This window comes from Bos javanicus, chromosome 11 (genome assembly GCF_032452875.1).
Source record: "Bos javanicus breed banteng chromosome 11, ARS-OSU_banteng_1.0, whole genome shotgun sequence".
Classification (NCBI taxonomy): domain Eukaryota; kingdom Metazoa; phylum Chordata; class Mammalia; order Artiodactyla; family Bovidae; genus Bos; species Bos javanicus.
In genome coordinates this window covers 12,416,690-12,437,304 of record NC_083878.1, presented here as the reverse complement: position 1 = coordinate 12,437,304, position 20,615 = coordinate 12,416,690, and the positions used below count along the sequence as shown (strand labels likewise).

Here is a 20,615-nt window from a genome sequence, read left to right as displayed (position 1 = left end):
TAGCAAAAATGTATGTTGTATAGACATTTAGTTTACACTCACTTGTAATCAAGAAAACTGACATTAAAACAATGAGAAGTTGCCATTTTACACCTAAGAATTAGCTAAATGCATTAAATATTAACTTCATGCTTGCAAGGTTTTGGTAAAATCAGTATACTCATGCATTGCAAATAAAGCACTATAATATAGCAAATAATTTAGGAAGAAATACTACCTTATGTTTTGAGAATCACAAAAATATTTCTACCTCTGGCACAATTGATTCGACTCCTAGAAATTTATATGAAGGGAATAATCTACTAGACTAAAAACGTTATATGCATGAAGATGTATATAACAGAATTCTCAGGGGAAAAAGGAAACCAAACAACACAAAATTGGAAAGAAGTTAAATCACTGGCTATCAACTATGGTACCAGCACCCTTTTTTGGAGGAAGAAAGTATATCAGAATCTTCCCAGAGGGAAAGAGGAAAGAAACCAAATACATGTGTAGTTTGAAAAGGATATTAGAAATTACCAATGCTTTTATTGTCTTTTAGACATAAAATTGCTTTATCTTATCATTTTAAACAATATTAAACAGGATATGATAGTTTTGGCTTACTAAGAAGAGGTATGAGTAAAGAAAGTTTGATAAATATCAATCTAATATCAGTAGCAAGTCTGACAGTATCCAGAAAAGCAACTCAACAACAATAGCTAAAGTTAATTGAGTACTTCGTGGGTCAGGTATTGAGCTAAATTCTTTGCATACATTATTCTTTATTTAATTTTCATATTCCTAAGTGGTAGTTTTTTACATTGATATAAAAAGTCATTATCAAAACCAGGTAGTAATGAAAAATTCATTAGTTGTCCGAGAGGGCAGGGAGGTGCCTGAAGCTTGGGTTTTCAAGCCCACGTGGGGGCTGGAGACAATGACTTGGACCTGTCTACACAGCCCGATTAGACCTGAGACTGCTGTGTGAAGACAAGGCTCTTCAAGAGCTGCAACTTCATAAAAGGGCAGACCAGAAAGCAAATCTAGCAGGAATAAGGACATCTGTTTGTCAGAGTACATTAAACACACTGTTCTGGATTTTGCTTCCCCTGTCCCCATTTAACAATAATATGTTTGGCATTATTTCCTATCAGTATATAAAACTTCTTAATTAGTGTCCTATTAAACAATTATAAATAATGATGCAGTAAATAACCTAGTATATGTGCACAAGTATATAAAGCGGTAGGACTATATTCTTGGAGAGGAACTGTTGGATTAAAAGATGTACACACTATATTTCTTCCTTAGAAGTTGTGCCAATTTATACCACCACAGGACTATATGTGATGGTCCCTCCATATTTCAGGAAACATGGTGTGTTGGTAACTTCTACAAGAACAGAAATAGAATGCAAAACCATCAGAGTAAAGGGAAAAAGAGGGAAAGGATTTTTTTTTTTTTTAAGTCAAATAGAACGTAGAGGGTCTAAGGAGACAGAACGACTAAACGCAATGTAGTAACCTGGACTGGATCCTGAAACAGAAAAAGGACATTAGTGGGAAAACTGATGAAATGTGAATAAAGTCTGTAATTAGTCAATACCAGTATGCCAATGTTGATTTCTTAGTATGGCAAGTATACAACAGTAAGAGGAGAGATGTTAACATTAGGAGAAACTGGTTAAAAGGCATACAGGAACTCTCTGTATTATCTTTGTAACATTTCTGTGTATCTAAAATATTCTCCCCCAAATTTTACATAAAACACAAGGGAAAGGGGAAGGACATTCCAGCAGGTGAGGAGGGTAGTGTAAACAAAGACATCGAGAGGGAAATAGCACCATCCATGCAAGGAACTAGAGGCAGCCTGGTGTTACTGGAGAGTCAAGGTGCAGCTCTGGATGTATGAATTTATTATTCCTTTTTGCATAATATCTCTTTAAAATATATTGGTTGAGGTTCACTTAGGTTCTCACATTTTAAAGAAAAAAATAAGAATTTAGATTTTCTGTTCACTTTGATTAGCTCTTGATACCATCACCAAGGGCTTCCCTGGTGGCTCCGTGGCAAACCACCCGCCTGCAATGCAGGTGCCACAAGATGCGGGTTTGATCCCTGGATTGCAAGGATCCCCTGGAGGAGGAAGTGGCATCCCACTCCAGTATTCTTGCCAGGATAATCCCACGGACAGAGGAGCCTGGTGGGTTACAGTCCACGGGGTCACAAAGAGTCAGACACGACTGCACGCAGGCACGCACCACGATGAGGACCACCACCAGAGCACGGTCGTTCTGGTAGTAACCGCACGGGGCTGATTTCATCCAGTAAGTCAGGAGCCCTGGTTCATCAGTGAACTGGTGTGCAAAGTGTGCGAAAAGCCAACTGGTGATGATTACATTAAATTTCATAGCTCTGTCATTCAAATAAATAATAGCAAAGGGAAAAATGAACGCTTTGAAATTAGGAATGGCATGTTCTCTGCCTTCTTAATTAGAAGCAAATTGTCAGTTTATTTTTCCAGGTAAATAAGAAGCAGTCGAACTGTCAGGTAAATAGGAAGCAGCCATTATATAAAACAAACAAACAAATAAAAGATATAATCCTTGATATGTGTGTCAAAGACCGAAAGCAATTCCAAGGGTAAAATCGTGTAAAAAAAAAAATCTGCATTCTATAAATTCATATTTGTAATGCTAATATTTTAAAACCAAAATAAGAAATAGAAAGCAGGAAAAAATAAAAACAAAGAGAAACTAAGAAAAAGCATGGTACATACAGCACAAATAAGATGTTAGAAACAAAAATGTGATTGCAATGATCTAAATTAAAACAGTCAGAAGGTAAACATTTTCATGCATTAGTAAGTAAATACAACTGTATGCTGCTTATAAAAGATAAATTTAAAGATAACCATGAGGACACAGAAAGCGCAAAGTCAAGCAGTGGCAAAAGACATACTGAGCAGATAGTAAAAACTAAAGAGAAGGTAGGTGCAACACAGACTATGAGACAAAAAAGCAGTCTTCAGGAATAAAGAGGGCCACAGTACGCTGGTAAAAGAAAAATTCACCACGACATCAAACTTCTAAACTTCTATGTACCCAGACCATGATCTCAGACTATATAATAAAATATACAAAATGAAGACTGACACTATTATAAGAATAAATTGATACACCACAATAATAGAGGGAGTTTATAAGACTCTTTTTTTGTAATTGGATAAAGCAGGTTTTAAACAAATTAGTAAAGCTGCAGATGACTGAGAACAATTATTAAGTTTGATTCACTGGCTATATAACCCTGCATTTATTTATGAGAAAACACATATTCTTTACAAGCACCTAGGGGGTGTTTACAAAACTAGGTCAGAAACATGCTATAAAGCAAATCTCAAAAAATACCACATTCTTTGTATTAGGGCAATAGAATTATAAACAAATAACTTGAAGCTGCATGTATTTTTTTTTAAAAAAGACAATCTTTCATCAGGAAGCTAATGATTTTACTCAACTTAGAAAAACAGCTCGGCTGGGCAAAAGCTAAGGAGGTGATACCTTCATTTCAGCATTACATAACTAAGGTTGCTCATTAATAGAATCCATCAGGCCAACAAGGAGAGTATTACTGGTGGGGGAACAAAGGTTGTAAAGGTAAAGTGGTGAAAAAGCAAGACATTCAGGGTGAAAGTATGATTACAGCGTACATAGGGTGAGAGGGAAAAAGGAGGAAAGAGGGTGTGAAAGCAGACTGGAGTCAGCACGTTTGGATTTTATACCAAAGAAGGAAGTTTGGATTTTACCATTTAGATAAAGGGAAGTGATCAAAGGTGTCGAAGTGTTGAGTTGATAACGTTCATCGTTCTATTCCATTGTGGAAGATGGAATACATTGAAGAAATAACGAAGAGAGTGATAAATTCAAAGAGCTTCAGTTGGGTAGAAGCAGTGGAGAGACAGAGTAAACAATTGGTCTGAGATGTGGTAAGGACCGGAGAAGGCAATGGCACCCCACTCCAGTACTCTTGCCTGGAAAACCCCATGGACAGAGGAGCCTGGTGGGCTGCAGTCTATGGGGTCACTAAGAGTCGGACACGACTGAGCGACTTCACTTTCACTTTTCAGTTTCATGCATTGGAGAAGGAAATGGCAACCCACTCCAGTATTCTTGCCTGGAGAATCCCAGGGACAGAGGATCCTGGTAGGAGGCCGTCTATGGGGTCGCACAGAGTTGGACACAACTGAAGCGACTTAGCAGCAGCAGTTATAAGGACATTGAGTTGACATTACTTGAAAATTTGCCCTATATCCAGGAAGGTGAATAGTTAAGTGGGAGAAAAAGAGGAATCAAGGGTAAATTAAAGATGTTTTAGTTTGAATGATGGATTGGGCAGTGAAGGAATGGAAAAAAAGTAAAAATAAAGCATCACATTTAGGACACACTGCATTTGGAGTACTAGTGGAACATCCTGAAGAAGATCTAACTCTGACAGTGATGGGAGAGTGTAGAGGAAGCAGCATTAAGCAGAGAGAAAGCAGGTGACGATTAGAGGTCAGACAGATTTAGGTTGGCAGAAACTGAGCACCCAGAATCAGTCTGCCATTTGCAATCTTTATGACAACAGGACAGGTTTAGTCCAACCACTGCTGCCTATAATGATAAGCAAGACACCTCTTCCCAGGCCTGGAAGAAATCAAGTATATTTATCAGAGAGGTCAAGGTAGGGAGTTCCCCCAGTGGAGGCTACAGAGCATCACACAAAGGGAAGAAAAGAGAGAGACAATTTACAAATTCAAATATCTGTTTCATTTTCATTCTTCTATAGTTAATACTGCATGAAAATGTGTATCATAGAGTCACTTGCAATAGCAAAAATGATAAATCACCTAAATTCCCAACAAAGATTCAAATTGGTAAATTTTGGTACATTAACTCAAAACATTTCTTTTAGAAAAGCTGCCTATTTCAAAGAAATAGATACCACATGCCACTTAATAACGTTCCTTAAAATGATAAAGCTTTGGCTATTTTTGTGTTACTAGATGTAATTATATCAAGACAAGGGATTCTTTCTGACAGGCATCCCCATCTCAAAGTATCTTTTAAAGGCAGGATCACCTTACTGTACACTATACCCTAGACAGAAACCAAAAAAAGGAATATAAAAAGCAGGAAAGACAGAGGTAAATGCCTAGGTAAAGTAACAGGGTAGCACTCTTTCCCAAAATATGTTCACAGATTCTCTGTGAAAAACAAAAAAGAATTCTGCAATCTAAAAGTTAAACCCACCATGTCAAGTATAGGATTTTGAGAAGTTCTGTTGTAAAAAGCTCATTTGAAATTTAACTCAGTATGTCCCAAATTTATTTACTATGGAACTTTCATTGCAAAACACTTATTAGCATGCTATGAAACTATGGTTCTATTGAACATACTTTGACAAATATAAACTAAATTAAAATAATCATTTGGTAACAAAGTAGCTTTGGAAAGGGAAGAACTAGTAGAAAGACAAGAAGATTGAAGTTGGGAGTTCTTATTTCTGAGTGATGTCTTTAAATAACTGATGGTACTTTTTTCCATTACAATTCTTTCTTGTGTCAAGTAGGGAAAGTAATTTATTTTGCCTTAGTCTTACAGACACCCTGATACTAGCTGTATGAGATGATGGTAGAGAGGATGGTAAATATATAACACTTGATTCTCTGCATTCTAATATTTTAGTTATCGTGATTCTCTGCATTCTAATATTTTAGTTATTGACCCGATCCATATATTAAAATGAGATTAAAAGAAAATCTTAGTGTTAGGTATTAAGGAAGATAAATAGTCTCTGCAAGAAGCCTACAATATCTTGTAAAACAAGATTTACATAGGGGATAAAATGAATGAAAGGGCTCAATTGTTAGATACAGACCATCAATGTTACTGAAGTTTAGAGGACCAAACAAAACAAGCTGGAAGAATTAGGATTTGATCTGGGTATTGAAGTTCTACTGGAAGATGACTAGAAAGAGGCCCTTTCAGGCAAAAAGCACTATGAATGAAAGCAGTAAAAAAGCTGGCACATTCCTAAGAATGAAGAAACAGGCCTTACAGGTATGTGTCAGAGAACAGAGGTTAAAACAATCAAAAAGGAAAACTTACAATCTTTTTCCATCAATGAGAACAGCTAGAAATAAAGAATAGCTTTGATTTGAAAAAATCAAATCCACTGAGATTATTTGATTTAAAAGTTCCCACTGAAAATAGAACCTCGTTCTGGTTTAACATGGTGGAAGATTTTCCCAACTTTCCCAACTTCCTATTTTCCATGAAAACATCACACACACATTCTTTAAGTAAACAGCACTATAAATGTAAAAGACCAGATTGCCAAATCTGGGGAAATAGATTAATCAACAAGGGCGCTTGGAAAATTAGCTGCATGAGACAAAAATAAATCCTAATTTCAGGCCTTTCTCCAAAATAAATTCTAGATGCATTTACAATATATTTTTTTAAAAAATGAAACAATAAAGAAGAAATGACAGTATTAATCTTATTTCTGATTGTGGAAAGACTTTCAAAGAATAGGAGGAATTACAAATTACTATTAATACATACAAATTTACAACTTTAGAATACATATAAAAAAAAACAAAAGGCAAAGAAACCACAGAAAATGTCTTCGGTATATATGACAAAGAAGTAATAACTCTACTATATGAAGAGCTATAACTGATAAGAATATAATGTTACTATGAAACATGGGCAATAAACATGAGGTTATTGTAAATTCCCAATAGTTTACCCATATTTTTCAAAATTTCTATAATAAACATGTACTACTTTTATACTCAGGGAAATAAACCCTATTAAACAAACCCCACTCTTATAAAAGCTAAAATGGGTCCAAGACACAGGTATACAGGCCTTTCAGTTTCTAACTTCCTTTACTCCAGTCTCTTTCCCAGCCACGTTCTTTGGATGCCTTGTCCTTCTTTCTACAGTGCAGTCCTTGTCCTCCCCCTTGCTGCATTAGTAAGGCTCTCTGTCTCTCCAAGCAGATTTTCTACATCATTGCAGCCTCTGCTATCATCTCTTCTTCCCAATGCTTGTACCATTTATTTGGCATTTATCATACATTACTTTGGCCACCTCATGCGAAGAGTTGACTCATTGGAAAAGACTCTGATGCTGGGAGGGATTGGGGGCAAGAGGAGAAGGGGACAACAGAGGATGAGATGGCTGGATGGCATCACTGACTCGATGGATGTGAGTATGAGTGAACTCCGGGATTTGGTGATGGACAGGGAGGCCTGGCGTGCTGCGATTCATGGGGTCGCAAAGAGTCGGACATGACTGAGCAACTGAACTGAACTATCATACACTACCTTTTATTTTGGCTTATCTTTGTACAGGTATATTTTGCCACCCATATCAAGAAGATTGTAAACACAACCATACAGATGCACACATACATACAGATATCATATATACAGATACCAGCTGATGACAGAGCTTAACACACCTAACAAACGCTAACATCTAACCATTCTGATAATTCTTGTGAAGAAGGGATTCTTACTCACATTCTATGGATATATGAATTAACATCTACAATAGCCAACTTACTTTCCTCATATTCTTGAACTGAACCTAAAGGGAACTAAGAATGCTTCTCTCCTGACCAGATCAAGCAACCTCTTGGCAAATCAAAGTAACTAATTCTTCAGTACCACTGCTTGCTTACCAGCATAGCTGGTATTGTTTTATGTTTGCAGGCACATGGCAGTTGGAAAATAGGGCTGTAATACTAGGGTACTCCATCCAGAAGAGGAGATGAAGTGATTTGAAATATTCAGAATCCTAGTTTTTTCTGAGCTTGGAAAATAACTTTCTGGATACACCATTTTGAGGGCAAAGGGAAGTAAATCAGATCCTGGCACTGACTTGTCAGTACTGTCTTGAATTTAGACTTCTCAAATCACTAAATATTTGGTTTTCAAATACAATATAACTTTCCTCACACTTTCCTGTAAGACAGCTACCATACATTCAAATATTCTTAGGTTCTGCAGAAGGCCCTGGAAACTGCATTCCAGCATTGTCGCTGTCTTTTGAACTGTTTGACATGTTTGGCCCATGATGACTCAATCAGTGATGCTATTCCACAGGCAAAGTGGTGAGATTTCTGTGACTCAGCAGAATAATCTTGAAAGATGCAGTTACTTCCATGGTAATTTTTGCCTTAACTGTCATTTAGCCAGATCTGGTGCAAAAAGATGTATTATAGAATTGTAAGCAAAGAGTGACATCAAAATTAAGGAGACCACAAAGGGTCTCAATTTCTCCCAGACAATTTCAGGTGATTCCACTGCTCTTTGGCAAAGTCAATGCTGTCTCTGATCACTGTCAACAGCAGATGACTAGTCTCATATTTAGACACAGAGAAGTAGTAATCAAGTTTTTCTTTTCTTCCAGAATGATTTTCTACTTGCAGGACAGACAGATGACACAGCTATAGACTCTAAAGAGAGTCAGTATTTCCTGAGACTTCAAGGTAGAAAGGTAGGCTTGAAAAAGAAAAAGGCACCAGAGAAAGAAGTGAGTGGAAGCATCAGTACTAAGTAGAGGCTACGAGGTAGTTCATTCATGAATTCATTCATTCATAAATATTTATGGAGTGCATTAAGAGTGACCAGGCATTATGTTAAGTAGTGGAATGCAAACTGTTACATTCCTTTAACAGTTGGAATAACTTTTGGAAAGTTATTTTCCAAAGTTAAATCTATCACTAGGATGAGTAAATGCAAAGACCAAACTAGGAAAGCACGTGTGCTATATGGCAGGCAACTTATAACTGAGATGCTGTCTCCTTTATTTCTGATCAATAGTTTTATCATCGGCCAAATACAGGCCTCTCTCTGAGAATACAATCATGACGCTGAAAATGTACACATACAAATTTCAACCATACATGTTTGCTAGAAAAAGAGGGCCAATATGACAGGCGCACAAGACTCAACAGATATGCATAATAAAAATATGAAAAGAAATCAACATGTAGATTATGAACAAAATACATAGTAAACTTGAAACTTGAATATAAATGAAGTAAAGCCTCTAGCAGACAATATAAAACAAGCTACAGGACAAAGAGAATTTAAACATGTTCCAGAGTCAGCTTGTCCTTCTTCTTACCCTCGTCCCCTGCCTGACCTCTCAGTGTCTGTGCAATTGCCAGTTTCTGTCGGACTTCACATACTATGACTTTTTGATTTCTGCTCTGCATAACATATTTCTACAGAGTTTGACATTGTGGCAGCAGGGGCTGTAAACTGAGTGCTCCTTGGAGGCTACTGACTTGAAGTGTGGGTGGAGAAGAGACAGGAGAGAGTCAAGGCCAAAGAAAAAAGGAAGCAAAAATTTCTTTCACTTTTGGACTTGAGGAAGCATTTTTTTTTAACAGTTTAGCTAAAATACAACTCACATATCATATAATTCACCCACTTAAAAGTGTATAACTCAATGGTCTTTATGACAGTCACATTAACTGTGCATCAAGCACTGCAATCACTTTTAGAACATTTTCATCACTCTAAAAAGAAACCCTGTAGCTATTTTCAGTAGTCAATTTGAAATACTCCCAGAGCATCCTGTTCTCAGCAAGGCCTGCTCTCAAGAAAAACTATTTTATTAGAACCTAACTGGGGTTTTATCAGAGCCTAACAATCCTGGGGAAAGGAAATGCTCCAGACTGTTCCAAGTATTTCCTTCCAGCCTGGGGGAAGGAGAATACTGGACTCCAGCCCTCTGCAGCCTTCCTATTTCATCAGAGTGGGTGGGGAGAGATAAGATGTGCTTGTGACGGTAATATCTCAAGAGCAAAGGCTCACTGAAAGACTGAGACCAAACACTAGGACTACAGAACACTTCCCCTCTCCCCACACCTCATGGCCATAACAACAGAGCTCTTGCATAACAAATGAGGAATATAACTGAACGAACAAAATATCTTAGGTGTTATTTATTTTTTTTTAAAGAAGTTTCTAGGGAAATCCAAAGACAAGGAAGACAAAAACAAGGACATCAGAGAAAATTTTAGCCTCTGACAGATCTAAACAAATAGTAAATACAACCTGACTCCTATCCAGATATTCATAAAACCTTACACTAAAGACATCTTAGTGCCTCAGTTTTTTTGCATCATGTTTGGCTTACAATCAAAAAATTACAAGACATACTGAAAGGCAAACCACATAGTTTGAAAAGCCAGAACAAGCACCAGAAACAGACTCATATATGACAGAAGTGTTGAAATTACCAGACTGGGAATAAAACTACTATGATTAGGATGCTAAGGGCTCTAGTCAGGAATGTAGACAACATGCAAAACCAGATGGGTAACATAAGTAGAGAGATAAGAACTCTAAGAAAAAATCTAAAGGAAATGCTAGAAATCAAAAGCCCTCTGGAGGAGAAATGAAGAATGCCTTTGATGTGCTCATCCCTAGATTGGACATGCTGAGGAAAGAATCAGTGAGCTTGGAGAAATGTCAATAGGAACTGTCAAAATTGAAATGTAAAGAGAAAGGGAAAGAACAGAATACAGGTCTCTCCCAGGACCTGAATGCAGAGCATTCCTATGAAAACTTTTATATGCCAAACTGGCATAAAGCAGACAGTATCCCATGCTTGCTAAAAGTTCACATCATGCCGTTTTACTTTCGTGAAAGACCAATGTTAGTATGGTAACGATTTTTTATTTGTTAAACAAAAAATTCCCTTTGGATTTATTTTGGTTAGTGAAAAGAAGTATCAACATAGGTTTTTTGTAAAAGCAAATGGTGTAATGTGAAGTTTCAGAGAGTGGGGACTATTGCTATCTTAGAACTGCGGGACAATTACAAAAGGTATAACATAAGTGTAATGGGAACAGCAGAAGGAAAAGAAAGAAGAAAGAGAAGAAATACTTGAAGTAATAGTGATTGAGAACTTTCCAAAATCATAGACAGACCTCAAGTCACAGGTACAAGAAGCTCAGAGAAAACCTGCAGAATAAATATCTAAAACCACACTTAACGCATATCATATTGAAACTGCAAACAATCAAGGACAAAGGGAAAATCTTGAAAAAAGTAAGAGAAAAAAAGCCTTTACTTATAGAGGAGTATGGACAAGAAATATTTCAAACTTCTCTCAGAAGACCATGCAAGCAAGAAGACAGTGAAATGAAATATTTAAAGCACTGAAAGAAAAAACCCCTAACCTAGAATCCTATACCCAGTTCTTTGCAAGATATTTTAAATGAAGTTCTTAAAAAGAAGAAACTTATATACATCAGAAAATCAACTCTAAATAAAGTGCATTAGAGATGGAATAGGTTCAGTTCAGTTCAGTTCAGTTGCTCAGTCGTGTCCGACTCTTTGCGACCCCATGAATCGCAGCACGCCAGGCCTCCCTGTCCATCACCATCTCCCAGAGTTCACTCAGACTCACGTCCATTGAGTCAGTGATGCCATCCAGCCATCTCATCCTCTGTCGTCCCCTTCTCCTCCTGCCCCCAATCCCTCCCAGCATCAGAGTCTTTTCCAATGAGTCAACTCTTCACATGAGGTGGCAATAAACTAAGGTAATACAAAATTCATTTTCTTAACCTTAATTGATTTAACAGTTTGTTCAAAACAATAATAGCAACATCATACTAGGGAATTATATATACCTTATGGGTAAATGAAATAAATTGACAGCAATGTTATAAGAAATAGCAGGACAAAATTGAGAATACTTTGGTATGATGTACTTGCACTACCCATGAAGGGAGACTGTTTGAAAATGGACTTGGATTCATTGTAAATTTATATTTCAAAATCTACAGCAACCACTAAAAAAAGTACTATTATTGATATGATACAAGAGGAGAAAAAAGAAATCTTTAAAACATTCAGTTATAACCATAGAAGACAGAGAAAAATAACAAAAAATAAAAATAAAAACAAACACAGAACAAGGGCAATGATAGAGAATACAGATATGGTAGATATTACTCTAACTGTATCAATAATCATTTAAAATGTAAATGAATGATCTAAATATTAATTAAAAGATGAACAGTAACAGAGTAAATAAATTTAATAGATGTCATTATATGTTACCCATAAGAAACTCACTTTAAATACAAAGACACAGACAGATTAAAACCAAAGAGTTGGAATAAAACCTATTGATTTCAGACAATGTGGATTTCAGAGTCAAGGAAAATTATCAAGAATAATGAGGGCATCCAAAGCAATCTTCAGATTTAATGTGATCCTTATCGAATTACCCAGGGCATTTTTCACAGAACAAGAACAAATAATCCTAATATTTATATGGAACCACAAAAGACTCAATACTGCCAAAGCAATCCTGAGGGAAAAAAACTAAGTTGGAGACATAACCCTTCCAGACTTCAGACAATACTACAAAGCTACAGTAATCAAAACAGTGTGGTACTGGCACAAAGACAGACACACAGGTCAGTGGAACAGAATACAGCGCCCAGAAATAAACCCACACACCTACAATCAATTAACCTGCAGTAAAGGAGGCAAGAATATACAAGGGAGAAAAGATGGTCTCTTCAGCAAATGTTGTTGGCAAAGCTGGAGAGTTGCATGTAAACCAATGACGTTAGGCTACTCTCACACCATACACAAAAATAAATTCAAAATGGCTTAAAGACTTACATATAATACATGATACCATAAAACTCCCAGAAGAGAACATAGGCAAAGCATTCTCTGACAGAAATTGTAGAAATGTTTTCTTAGGTCAATCTCCCAAAGCAAAAGTAAATAAATGAGACTTAATCAAACCTAAAAGGTTTTGCACAGCAAAGGAAACCATAAACAAAATGAAAAGGCAGTCTACAAAATGGGACAAAATATTTGAAAATGACTGACAAGGATTTAATTTCCAAAACATACAAACAGCTCATAAACTCAATGCAAAAAAATAAAAAAAATAAAAATGTGCTGCGCTTAGTTGTGTCTGACTCTTTGCGACCCCACGGACTGTAGCCCACCAGGCTCCTCTGTCCATGGGGATTCTCCAGGCAAGAATACTGGGGTGGGTAGCCATTCCCTTTTCCAAGGGAAATTTTCCCAACCTAGGGACTGAACCCAGGTCTCATGTGTTGCAGGCAGATTCTTTACCACTTGAGCCACCAGGGAACTCCTTTGTTTGCTTAAAGTGAAGTCTCTTAGTCGTGTCCAACTCTTTGCAACCCCATGGACTGTAGCCTACCAGGCTCCTCCCTCCATGAGATTCTCCAGGCAAGAGTATTGGAGTGCGTTGCCATTTTCCTTCTCCAGGGGATCTTCCAGTCCCAGGAATCGAACCCGGGTCTCCTGCATTCCAGGCAGATGCTTTAACCTCTGAGCCACCAGGGAAGCAGTGTTTGTTTGCTTAGGGCCTTTTAAAAGTTTCTAGTCTTCCTCGAGCTCTTCTCCCAGGGTTTCCCAAGGATAATATACTGTGCTGACCTGATGATGTGCCTCTGGCCTTTCCAGCTCCATCCAGATGTCAAAGTCCTCCCTCTCATATCTGCTACGAAATTGAGACACTTTTTGGCAGACTGAAGTCTATGACTGTAACTACTCATGTAAACTCCCATCTCCTTTTCTACAGCTGTGTTGGAAGGCAAATATGGGAAATTTGTGAATTTGTCAGAACATGATGACTGGCTCATAGATGAGACTCTTTTTGTGGGGGACAGGGGAAGTACGGTTAGTAGTTTTCTCAAAGTTCATACTTTTGGTCAGTAATTTGTTTTGACTCAATTTATGAAAAAAGTTTGGAAAGCATATTAAAATGTTGTGAATCTAAATTTCAATCTCTTTCTTAAGAATCTTGGTACAATATTGTAAAGTAAAATAATAATTAAAAAAATTAAAAAAAAATAAAATAAAGAATTTTGGGGATTTAAAAAGGTTGTTATCTATCTTTTTAATGGTATAGGGAGAGGAGGCCTAGAGAATGCAAGACAGGCTAATTTGTCCTGAAGAGCCTTTCACTAAAGATTCTACAACAATATACAATCTAATCAGACAGTGAGTCTATTGGTGCCTATGTTTGCCAGTGGCCTTGGGACACTGGCCTGTTCTCTAATCCTTCTGGAGGCATCTCCACATTACTTGACCCTCTCTTCCACACTCTGAATTACTTAGATAACACAAAAACAATGACAACATCTAAAAATAGGTTAGAACATTTTTATTATTATAATTCTATATCCCATGACAGATATAGGTACTACATATTCAGTTAACATTAATCTTAGATTTCTGTTCTTTTTTACCAACCAGACTGACCATCTTTGAAGGTAGGATATAGGTGTGATAAGTCATCATTTTATTGTAAACAGCACTTACAGACACTTAAGAAATAACAGTTATATCTGGATTTGTTGAATTTTAAGCCCTTTGCAAGCAGAGGCATTTTAGCTTAAAGTTCGCCCAATTTATACCAGTGCCATATGTAGTGTTTGTTCATATAAGGGTATTTGTAGAAAAAATGAGAAAGTGGTGTGTCTTAAGAGTTCGTTAAATTATTATTCATACCTTATTTACTACCAAAAATGACATGTTTGCCTATAACATTAAAACATATGTCATTCAGTCACTAAGTTGTGTCCAACTCTTTCTGACCCCATTGACTACAGCACCCCAGTCTCTTATATCCTCTACTGTCTCTTGGAGTTTGCTCAAACTCATGTGCACTGAGTCAGTGATGCTATTTAATCATCTCATCCTCTGCCTTCCTATTTTCCTTTTGCCTTCAATCTTTCCCAGCATCACAGTCTTTTCCAGTGAGTTGGTTCTTCACATCAGGTGGTCAAAGTATTGATTGATTAATTGATATAAAGAGTAAAAAATACGATGATTTAAAAAGTAACTGAAAATAAGAAAAAGTGGAAATAAGAAAATTAATAGTAGAAATAGTAAAACATTATGAATATATGTATATAGTAAAAATGCTATAAATAATAGAATAACAGAAGTAATAAAAATACAATAAAAATTTTAAATATACACAAATAGAAAAGAGTTGGATTTTAGAAAATGAAAAAATAGAAATGAAAGTAAGAAAGATGAACTGGGAATCTGGGTAAATTTATCACTGTAATGGAGTGCTAAACAGTTTCACTGGCTTCCAAGCTGCCAAACAAAAAGAAAAACACACAAAATTTCTAGTTTCAATAGAATTCATCTGAATAGTCAAATATTTTCCTGGTACTGATTTCTAGGAGAGACATTTTTTGTATGGTGGACAAAAAAGTATATAGGGTTCTTTAATTTTATAACTGATTTGTAAAATTTTTCCAAATGGATATCTCTTACACCAGCATCAAAAGTCAAATGCATATGGGTTTATTTTACCATAAAACTAATCACTACCACCTGATAATTTATTGTTTATTTGTATGGTCATTTGTTTGTCTGTTTCCATCAGCTTATAAACAGACTGGGGACTTACTCTGTCTGGTTCAGTATTATATCCCTGCCTAGCACAGAAAAGGTACTCAATAAACACCTGCTGAATATACAGATAAATGTAAATGGGTGAACTATTAGCCAATGGTTTTATTTGCTTCTTATAATCATTTCTAGTTTACACAAATAATGCTATATAAACAAATAAATAAAATTTAACTAAGTTTAAATAAACAAGAGTTTAAATAAATAACTATGTTAATGGCACAGAAAAAAAACACATATCTTATTCTTTGGCATGGGCATAATAAAGGACAGAAATGGCAAGCACCTAACAGAAGCATAAGATTCCCCGGTGGCTCAGACAATAAACAATCTGCCTGCAATGTGGGAGACCTGGGTTCAATCCCTGGGTTGGGAAGATACCCTGGAGAAGGAAACGGCAGCCCACTCCAGTACTCTTGCCTGGAAAATCCCATGGATGGAGGACCCTGGCAGGCTACAGTCCATGGGGTCACAGAGTTGGTCACAACTGAGTCACTTCACTTAGCAAGAGCATAAAAGATCGAGAGGTGACAACAGCACACAGAAGAACTCTACAGCAAAGTCTTAATGACCTGGTAACCACTTTGATGGGGTCACTCACCTAGAGCCAGACTCACCTGGAGTGTGAAGTCAAGTTGGCCTTAGGAAGCATTGCTACGAACAAGGCTAGTGGAGGTGATGGAATTCCAGCTGAGCTATTTCAAAATCTAAAAGGTGATGCTGTTAAAGTGCTGCACTCAATATGCCAGTAAATTTGGAAAATTCAGCAGCGGTCACAGGACTGGAAAAGGTAAGCTTTCATTCCAATCCCAAAAAAAGGCAATGCCAAAGAATGTTCAAACTATTGTACAATTGCACTCATTTCACATGCTAGTGAGGTAATGCTCATAATCCTTCAAGCTAGGCTTCAACAGTATGTGAACCAAGAAGTTCCAGATGTACAAGCTAGATTTAGAAAGGGCAGAGAAACCAGAGATCAAATTGCCAATATCTACAGGATCATAGATAAAGCTGCCGCTGCTGCTAAGTTGCTTCAGTCGTGTCCAACTCTGTGCGACCCCATAGACGGCAGCCCACCAGGCTTCCCCGTCCCTGGGATTCTCCAGGCAAGAACACTGGAGTGGGGTACCATTGCCTTCTCCGAGATAAAGCTAGGGAATTCCAAAAAAACACATCTACTTCTGCTTCCTTGACTCAGTTAAAGCTATTGACTGTGTGGATCACAAGAAACTGTGGAAAAATTTTAAGGACATGGGAATACCAGACCATCTTACCTGCCTCATGAGAAATCTGTATGCAGGACAAGAAGCAACAGTTAGAACCAGACATGGAACACCTGGTTCAAAATCAGGAAAGGAGAACGTCAAGGCTGTATATTGTCACCCTTATTTAACTTATATGCAGGATACATCATGTAAAATGCTGGGCTGGATGAAACTCAAGCTGGAATCAAGATTGTTGGGAGAAATATCAGCAACCTCAGATATGCAGGTGACACCACTCTAATGGCAGAAAGTGAAGAAGAACTAAAGAGCCTCTTGATGAGGGTGAAAGAAGACAGTGAAAAAGCTAGCTTTAAACTCAACATTCAAAAAACTTAAATCACGGCATCCGGTCCCATCACTTCAAGGAAAATAGATGGGAAAAAGTGGAAGCAGTGACAGATTTTATTTTCTTGGGCTTCAAAATCACTACAGACAGTGACTACAACCATGAAATTAAAAGATGCTTGCTTCTTGAAAGACAAAGGTCTGTAGAGTCAAAGCTATGGTTTTTCCAGTAGTCATGTACAGATGTGAGAGCTGGACCATAAAGAAGGCTGAGCACTGAAGAAATAATGCTTTTGAACTGTGGTGCTGGAGAAGACTCTTGAGTCAGTTGGACGGTGAGGAGATCAAACCAGTCAATCCTAAAGGAAAGCAACCCTGAATATTCATTGGAAGGACTGATGCTGAAGCTGAGGCTCCAATAACTTTGGCCACCTGATACACACAGCAGACTCATTGGAAAAGACCCTGATGCTGGGAAAGACTATAGAGATTGAGGGCAGGAGGAGAAGGGGGCAACAGAGGATGAGATGGTTGGATGGCTTCACCAACTCAATAGACATGAGTTTGAGCAAACTCCGGGAGACAGTGAAGGACAGGGAAGACTGCTGTGCTTCAGTCCATGGGGTCACAAACAGTAAGATACAACTTAGTGACTGAACAACAAGAACAATCCACACATTATTACACTGTCAAAAAATCAGGCTTCCTGTGACATACACAGGAATCTTTTCTACACTATTTAGGAATAGGGCATCAGCAGAAGCATTGTCAGGTTGAACTGAAGGAGATTAAGACAGGAGGAAGTGAAGAAAGATTGTTGCACTTCCATAATTCTACAAGCAGGAAATGTGCTGATAGAGCTACCCAACTGCAAACATGTGCTGCCATTCAAGGAAAGGAAAGAATGACTTCCAGGACAGACTCAGATGCAGAAGCAAAAGCTGATAGAGATGCCACAGATGTGGAGGTTGGAGTCAGAGGCCCAGAGGGCAGTGCTAAGAGCCACAGAGCAAGTCCCAATCCCCGAAATCTAATGGAATTTTACTTACTGTATTCCAAAGTTTCTGGGATTAGTAACCCCTTTATTCTCTCATTTTATCCTTGTGGAATGAAAATGTCTATCATGTGCCTGAAACATCACAGTAATTTTGGAAACAGATAACTTATTTTCTAGGTTCATAGAGTCATAAATAGAGAAGAGTTTTACCGTAGTATTGATCATACCTAGATTCTCACCTACATCTTGACACAGATCATTTAGATGATAAAATGTGTGACTCTTGAGCTCATAATATTTAAATGAGATTTCAGACCTGGAGAAAATGTTGTAATGGGTTGAACTTTTGTAGATGTTGGAACAGGGTGAATGTGTTTTTCATGTGGGATAGATTTGATTTGTTTAAAGCCAAAAAGTAAAAGTTAGTGGGTTAAATGATGATTCCCAAAAAGATATGCCCAGGTCCTAATCTCAAGTGTCTCTGTATATGACCTTAATTGGAAAAATAATCTTTGCAGATGTAACTTGGTTAAGGGTCTTAAGAAAACATTATTTCTGGATTAAACAGATAAGCCTTAAATCTAATGGCAAATATCCTCTGAGAGACAAAAGAGGAGAAGACGTGGGGAGAAGAAGAGAAGTCATTTAACATAGAGGCCAAAACTGGAGTTACGCAAACCACAGCTAAGGAATCCCTGGAACTACCAGAAGGGGAAGAAGCAAGGAAAGATTCTTTCTGCTAGGCTTTGGAGACAGCATGACCCTTCTTACATTTGATTTTGGAATTCTTGCCTCCAGAAATGTTAAAAAATAAATTTCTGCTATTTCAAGCTACCAAGTTTGTGGTAACTTGTTACTGTAGCCACAGGAAACTTATACAACTAAGACAGCATTTTACAGCTAAGGTAACTAAAGTTTAAAGAACTTAAGTGATTTCAGTTTAAAGAAAAAGCATGAAACAGATTGTCTTTGCAACTGTTGCTTCAAGGTAGGGTGAAAAGGCAGTGGAATGAAAGTGAGGAGATGGGAGTTCTAGTTCTGGTGTTAGCTGTGGGACTCTGGACAAGTCATAACTTCTCTGGGCATCAGCTGCCTCATTTGTAAAAGTGAGAGTGGGGATGATGAGTATTTTATATATATATACATACTTAATTTATATTATATATAAATATACATATATTAATATATATAATACATATATTATATATATACAGAGAGAGTTCAAAACTTGCTAGTCATGTGAATCACATGGAAAGCTTACATAAAAAGCTTCCTATAGACTTACTATAGACTCCCAGCCTTTATCACACCACCCCTGTCCAACCTGTTAATTCAGAATCACTGCAGCTCTGAAATCTATCTTTTAAAAATTCCCAGCTGATTAAATATCACCAAGTTTGGGAATCACAGGGTGAGATGGTTATCAAATCTCACTTGATGCTATGTTTCGTATTGGATTAGAGACCTATTCCCATAGTTTTCAACACTTAAATATATGCAGGGCGTGGGCTGTGTATATCTGTGAACATAAAGAGGATGAATGTAAAAGCAAGTATCTGGAACCTATTTATTCCAGGTTCCAGGGGCATGGGATTTGGGCCTAAAATAACTCTTAATATCTTTGTTCTGCATAACCAGTCACTGTCCCTGGCTGACTCCTTCCTGTCGCATCTCATCGTGTTCTGTGAACAGGATGATTGTGTAAAGTGTTTTCTCTCCACAAAGGGAAAGCACATATGTGACACAACACAGGCCAAGTGAAACAGGTATCGTTCAAAATGTCTGCATACAAGCTAGTGTTGCCAACATGGATTTGTTACATCTGAGAATAATATTCACAAAATCTTTTCCATCTTTCAGAAGTCACACAGCTTTAAGAAAAAAAACACATCCTCCTTCTTAGAAAAAGGCCCAGCTTGACTATATACGGTTTTTTTTGTTTGTATTTAAATATAGGCTTGAGTTATCTTCTTGGCTCTCAAGTTTACCATATTTTGTCTCCTAAATTTAATGTCTAACTGCAATAGTAGGTGTGGAAAAATTTAATGTGTATTAGAGCCTAAATGTAATCTTTAAAACTCGTTGATCCTGAGTAAACACAATCTTAGCAGAATTAAAAATCACTATGACTCTCTGGTCATGAAGTCAACACAGAAGGAAAAGTATTTTTCTGATGTTTACTATTTGCTGAATACCATGTGTTAACAAGGCTTGTCAACACATAGAGCCTGAATTACATGTCTGTCAGCCGCAGAAGATCCTTATGGAGACAGGATTTGTGAATTTTGCAGAATTTGGACAACCTAGAAAGATCAATGAAACACAGATCCCTGGTTATCTTGAGGAAGATCAAAGCAGGAGTTATTTTTTCTGTTTGTTCCAACTACCCCATTTCCCAGGGCTGGGCTAGTCTTCACAATCTACAGTCACAGGGCAGTATGAGGCTGATGGAGAGGAATCACATCATCCTGGATAGCATTCTAATTTCTACAACACCAGTCTCTTTAAAGACTCTTTGAAGAGTTAAAGTTAAAGGGGCACACAAATATCTCATTCAGGCAACTGGGACTCTTCCC

At 37.3% G+C, this 20,615-nt stretch overlaps 1 protein-coding gene across 4 annotated transcripts in view; it reads right to left on the bottom strand.

The window, feature by feature from the left end:
- The window catches only part of EXOC6B (exocyst complex component 6B), a 765,919-nt gene that overhangs the window by 108,180 nt on the left and 637,124 nt on the right, over positions 1–20,615 (bottom strand). Inside the window, exon 21 of one of the 4 annotated variants that reach the window (XR_009739314.1) lies at positions 7,879–20,342. The exons of the other annotated variants lie outside the window; for them this stretch is intronic. The gene's annotated coding sequence lies outside the window, so the exon portion shown is untranslated. The remainder of the gene's footprint in view (positions 1–7,878; positions 20,343–20,615) is intronic. 4 annotated transcript variants of the gene reach the window in all.